Here is a 5,805-nt window from a genome sequence, read left to right as displayed (position 1 = left end):
CTATGAGATGGATTGATTCAGTGACTGGGGTAATCGGGATGGGTGTGTCAGAGGCGGTGCGGTTGGCGCAGGATAGAGCAGGGTTTAGGGTTGTTGTGCATAGGGTCGCTATGAGTCGGAAACGACTCGACGGCACATAACAACAACAACAGTCTTTCTTAATTTGGAAGCTCTGCTGAGACCTTTCCAGCATCATGTTGTTGTTGTTTCTATGTGCTGTCAAATCAACTACAACTCATAGCAATCCTATGCACAAAAGCTCTGAATCCTATTCTCTCCTAAGCCAGTCTCACTGTATCTGACACACCTGCCCTAATTAGTCCAGTTATTGTGCCAGTCCATCTCATCCAGGGTCTTCTTCTCCTGCGCTGTCCCTCCACCCTTCCAAGCATGATGTCCTTTTTCAAAGACTGGTCTCTCCTGACTACATGCCCCAAGTATGTGAGATAGGATCACAAAGTGCTTGCCTCCAAGGAGACCTGTTTGTTCTCTTGACAGTCCATGGTATGGGAAGTACTCTTCTCCAGCACCACAACTCAAAGGCATCAATTCTTCTGTCATCCTTGGTCATTGTCCAGCTTTCTAATGCATAGCAAGTAATTTCAAAGACCATGGGCTTGATCAGGTGCACCTTAGTCTCTAGACTGATGTCATTGCTTCTCAGTACTCTGGAGAGGTTCCTGACAGCAGATTTCCCTAATGCAATTCAACTTTTGATTTCCTGACTGTTGGTGCCAAGAGTGTTGATTGTGGAACTGAGAAAGCTGAAATTGTTAACAATCTCGGTATCTTCTCTTTCTATCATGGTGCTGCTAATTGGCCCAGTGGTGAGAATCTTCATCTTCTTGATGTTGTGCTTCAATCTATATTGCAAACAACAGTCCTTGACCCTCTGCAGCAAATGTTTTAGGCCCTCAGTTTCAGCAAGTAAGGGGTTGTGTCATCTGCATAATAGACATGGCCTGGTGGCAAGAAGCTATAATGCAATACTGAAGGCATACAGTTCAAGGCTTACCAATCTGCAGAAGGACAGGCCATCTCCTCCTGTGCAATTAACTGCTTCTGAAAACCCTCCAGAGAGTCCAGCATCATAGCAATGCATAAATCTACACTAACAGACCAATAATGAGCTCTGGTGGCCAATTGAGTAAGGGATTGTGCTACCAACCTAAAGGCTGGCTGTTCAAATCTATCAGTTGTTCCATGGGAGAAAGATTGGCAATCTCCTCTGGGTGATTTACAGCCTCTGAAAGTCTGCTAGAGAGTCAGCTTTGAATCAGATAATATTTGATGGCCATAACAATAATAGATGAGTTGTGAATAAAATGAGTTGTTTGAATGAAAATCAAACCCTGTTGTCCCACATGACGGTGAGTATCCTATCACTGAACTACCACTGCCTTCCAACATATGACTCAACTCATTGCTGTTGAATTAGAACCAACTCAGTGACCCTCCAGCAGGTTTTCAGAGGCTGTAAATCACATTAGAAAAGATTGGCCATCTTTCTTCTGGGGAGTAACTGGTGAAATCGAACTGCAAGAGAGATGCAAATCAAAACCACAATGAGATATCGTCTCACTCCAGTAGAAGTGGCAAAGTTTAACAGGACAGCAGGTAATAAATGTTGGAGAGGATGTGGCTAGATAGGAACTCTTATACATTGTTTCTGGAATTGTACAATGGTACAACCACTCTGGAAGGCAGTTTGGCGCTTCCTCAAAAAGCTGAGGGCCGGCTGCGGGCCGCTCCGGCCTGTGCTGTGCCCCGGCGCCTCCGTGCACTCGGCCAACGGCCTGCGAGAGCGCCCACCCGAGCGCCCGGGAGCCGGCGGGCAACGGCCCTTGCCGGACACCTGCCCGGGGCCCAGGGGACACAAGTGGCTCTAATTCCAGCACACGCCACTGAAGCAGATCGAAGGATTTAGTATGAAGCACAGAAGCAGAGAGTTCCAGATAGTAAGCAGTAGTTGTGACACAGTTGGTGAGTGGGGCAGCATTTCCTTCTCCCGCTGCTTCTGAGATGGCAGAAATCAGCCGAATTCAGTATGAAATGGAATACACTGAAGGCATCAGTCAGCGAATGAGAGTCCCAGAAACATTAAAAGTGGCGCCACCGATTGCCGACCAGGAACAAGGATTTCAGGAAGGAGCTCCGAATGTCAGTGTGATCATGCAGGTTCTGGAGAGGATTGTTGTTGCAGGAAACTATGAAGACGTTCCATTTTCAAGACCAGCAGAACTTGACCTTATTCAGTCGACTCCCTTTAAACCTCTGGCACTCAAAACACCTCCCCGTGTTCTCACACTGAGTGAAAAGACCGCTAGATTGTCTGGATTTAGAAAGACCTGCTCCAACCCCTCAAAATGAAGAAATTCGGGCAGTGGGCAGACTAAAAAGAGAGCGTTCTATGAGTGAAAATGCTGTTCGCCAGAATGGACAGCTGGTCAGGAAGGACTCCATACCTGTGTTGCGTGGTGGGTCTGCTGCCGCCACTTCCAGTCCTCATCATGACAACGTCAGGTATGGCATTTCAAATATAGATACATCAGTTGAAGCAACTGCAGATGACATGACTGTTGTAGATGCAGCTTCGTTAAGACAACAGATAATCAAGCTAAATAGACATCTACAGCTTTTGGAAGAAGAGAACAAAGAACGTGCTAAAAGAGAAATGGTCATGTATTCAATTACTGTAGCATTCTGGCTGCTTAATAGCTGGCTCTGGTTTCGCCACTAGAGGTAACCTAAGCTCTCAAAAATATTTGTCTGAACAGCTAGAAATACAAAGAATTTGCAAACTTAAAAAAAAAAAAGAAAAAAGCTGAACATTCCATATGATCCAGCTATTCCATTGCTTGGAATATACCCTGAGAAAATGAGAAATGAGACTCAAATGGAGACTTGTACACCAATGTTCATAGCAGCATTATTCACCATCACAAGAACATGGAAACAACCCAGATGTCCAACCAAAAATGAATGGATTGAGAAGTCATGGTGCAGTCATACAATGGAATACTGCAGAGCACACAAAAGCAATGATTTTGTAAATTACTATCTAACTTGGGAGGGACTAGAGAGCATTATGCTGAGTGAACCAACTCAGTCCCACAAGGACTGAATAAAATCATTATTGTAGAATGAATATGAGGATCCAAGGGGCAGGGAGGGTGGAAGCAGAGGGGTGAGGATGGTGGGTGTTAAACATACGTTGCACAATTCGACGGCGGTGTGTGTAAAGGAAATGGGAAGGATCTTGTGATAAAAACAATGTATTCAAACTTTGTAAATAAATCAATATATATATATATATAGGCATTGGCCATGAATAAATCACTGCATGTATGAAATTAATGAGAGAGAGAGAGATATGCTCTGTCAGAAGAAAACACAGACCATTTTGTTCAACTTTCAGCAGCACATGTTAAGCAATTAGGCTAAAAATAACAGCCTTCTTAACAAATCATACTAAACTGGATCACTACATAGATCTGGCTCCCCTCAGGTCTTTGCTATTACTTGCTATGCACCAGAAAGATGGATAATGGTTAAGGATGCTAGAAGGAGAATTGATGCCTTTGAGCTGTGGTGCTGGAGAAGAGTGTTGAATATACCAAGGACTGCTAGGAAAACAAATAGGTTCATCCTGGAGAGGGTTAAACCAGGATGCTCCTTGGAGCCAAGGATTCTGAAGCTTCACCTGACATACTTTGGACATGTTGCAAGTAGGGACCAGTACTTGGAGAGGATGTCATGCTTGGGAGGGCGGAGGGACAGCGTAAGAGTGGAAGACCCTGGATGAGATGGATTGACTCAGTGACTGGGGTAATGGGGGTAGGTGTGTCAGGGACAATGAGATTGACTCAAGATAGAGCTGGGTTTAGGGCTGTTGTACATAGGGTCACTATGAGTCACAAGTGGCTCAACGGCATATTACAGCATTACTATATGTCATGTGTTCTGGTCCCCCAGTTTCTGTTTTTAGCTATCACATAGATCACTTCAGCATCAATGGGTGAGTAAATCATGTGATGATAATCATAGTCTTTGTACTAAAGGGATGCAATAGCCATGTTAAAAAAAAAAAAAACCAAACCACCAAGCCAAACAAACGTTCTTCAAGAAGTTCAACATTAGAACAAAATAGACCAGGAATGGAAGAGCTTGTAATGATATCACAGCTGTGTGTTGAGGTTGTTGGAAACCACACAAAATGTATGTTTATCAACAGGTTTTAGTTTAAATACATTCGGAGCAGAGGTTTTAGTTGTCCTTTACATTTTGTGTTTAGCTTTTCCCATGGAGTCAGTCTCAAACATTTCTCTGCCTAGAGACTTGTAAACTAACACACTAGATTTATAGCCTCAAAATGAACATGTACCACATGCCAAATGGAAATGTTCCTTTGAAATGTGGGTCCTGAAGAACATTGCTTTTTAGGAATACAACAAATATTCCTATTGTATGCACTCAGGCCCTGTGGCTATACAAAACTGTGGTTCCCTTCCTTAAAAGTTACATTGTCTTGGAGAGCTGACACACACATACATTAAATCATTGGCTATGACCAGAAAAGGCAATCAGCCAGAAATGCCATAGTACAGAGAGTTGAGAGGAGGTAGACCTCAGCCGCATGGCTACTTCTTACTTACTTGACTAGTAGAAGATGACTAACTATTGAGTAAACCTGATTTCATTTAATTTTAGCAATAACCCAATGAGAGACATTTTTCATTTCGTTTTTAATGTTGACAACAACTCAATGAGATAGGTATTATTGCTCTTAAGTTTACAGATAAGGGAACTGAGGGTCAAACTGAGGAGTGCATAGCTGCACTTGGAACATGATTCTGATTGGCTCAAAACATGCTTCATCCATCATCTCATGGGGCATATAGGAAAGATGTCATCAAGAGTGAATGGTTCATTCTAAAGGATTCACATAAGACAGGAAAGATTAAGCATGTACTTGTGGAATCCTTCAAGCAGCAAAAAGTAGAGAAAGATCAGATTCAAGCAAACGCTGTGACACCAAGGGGTGGCGATACAGGCAAAGTTTTTTGGTATAAATAGAACCAGGGTTCCAAGAGTATGGAAGATCCCTGGTACTGAACCAACGCGTCATGACTTAACTTATCCTGTTATGTTATTGATAATTAACTCCTAGTTAAGCCCTAGCAAGATTCTTCTGTATTAATAGGCTCTTTACCTCCTACAACCATGAAAATCAAACAATTCTATGAAGAATTTTCTCAACGTCTATGACAAAAGGTTGTTTAGGCTGGTAATTTGCAAAGTTATTTTTGGAACACATGGTGTGTTCCTTCAAATCATTGAATTTAACAAAAGGAGGAGTGTCTTCATTTTATTGATGAATTCTAGATTTCTGGGTCATTTCTTGGCTCCAGAGCATACCTTTGCTAGATGAAAGTATATGTATTACAATACAGAAAGTCAGACACTGTGTACCTACAAAATTTGATCCTAGAAAATTATTTAACTCAGACCAACTTATAGCTTATATAGAATGATTAGTACTTTCCCAGCAAAACAACTGTCTTTGCAGTAAGTATGGTAAAGAGGAGTTCTCTAATTGAAGCAATGGCCTGACAGATGATGAAGACAACAGAATAAGAGTGAAACCCCTTTCATTCCAAGGCTTACTTAATTTTAACTAAGTGCATTTCCTAGGACTAGAATCCCAGGAAAGGAGATTTTTTTTTCTTGCTGCTAAAAGGGCTGGTAATGTGTTTAAAAGTAAAGATGTCACCTTGAAGACTAAAGTGCACTTGCTCTAAACCA

General features: G+C 42.3%; 1 protein-coding gene and 1 pseudogene across 1 annotated transcript in view; both read left to right on the top strand.

The window, feature by feature from the left end:
- The window catches only part of COL4A6 (collagen, type IV, alpha 6), a 121,135-nt gene that overhangs the window by 16,812 nt on the left and 98,518 nt on the right, over positions 1 to 5,805 (top strand). The window lies entirely within an intron of this gene.
- Positions 1,990 to 2,740, top strand: LOC102846931 (annotated as a pseudogene).

Source organism: Elephantulus edwardii, unplaced genomic scaffold (genome assembly GCF_000299155.1).
Source record: "Elephantulus edwardii isolate Elephantulus edwardi_28Jun2011 unplaced genomic scaffold, EleEdw1.0 scaffold00083, whole genome shotgun sequence".
Lineage (NCBI taxonomy): Eukaryota > Metazoa > Chordata > Mammalia > Macroscelidea > Macroscelididae > Elephantulus > Elephantulus edwardii.
Note: the sequence above shows the minus strand (reverse complement) of the source record. Positions and strands in the feature narration are given on the sequence as shown.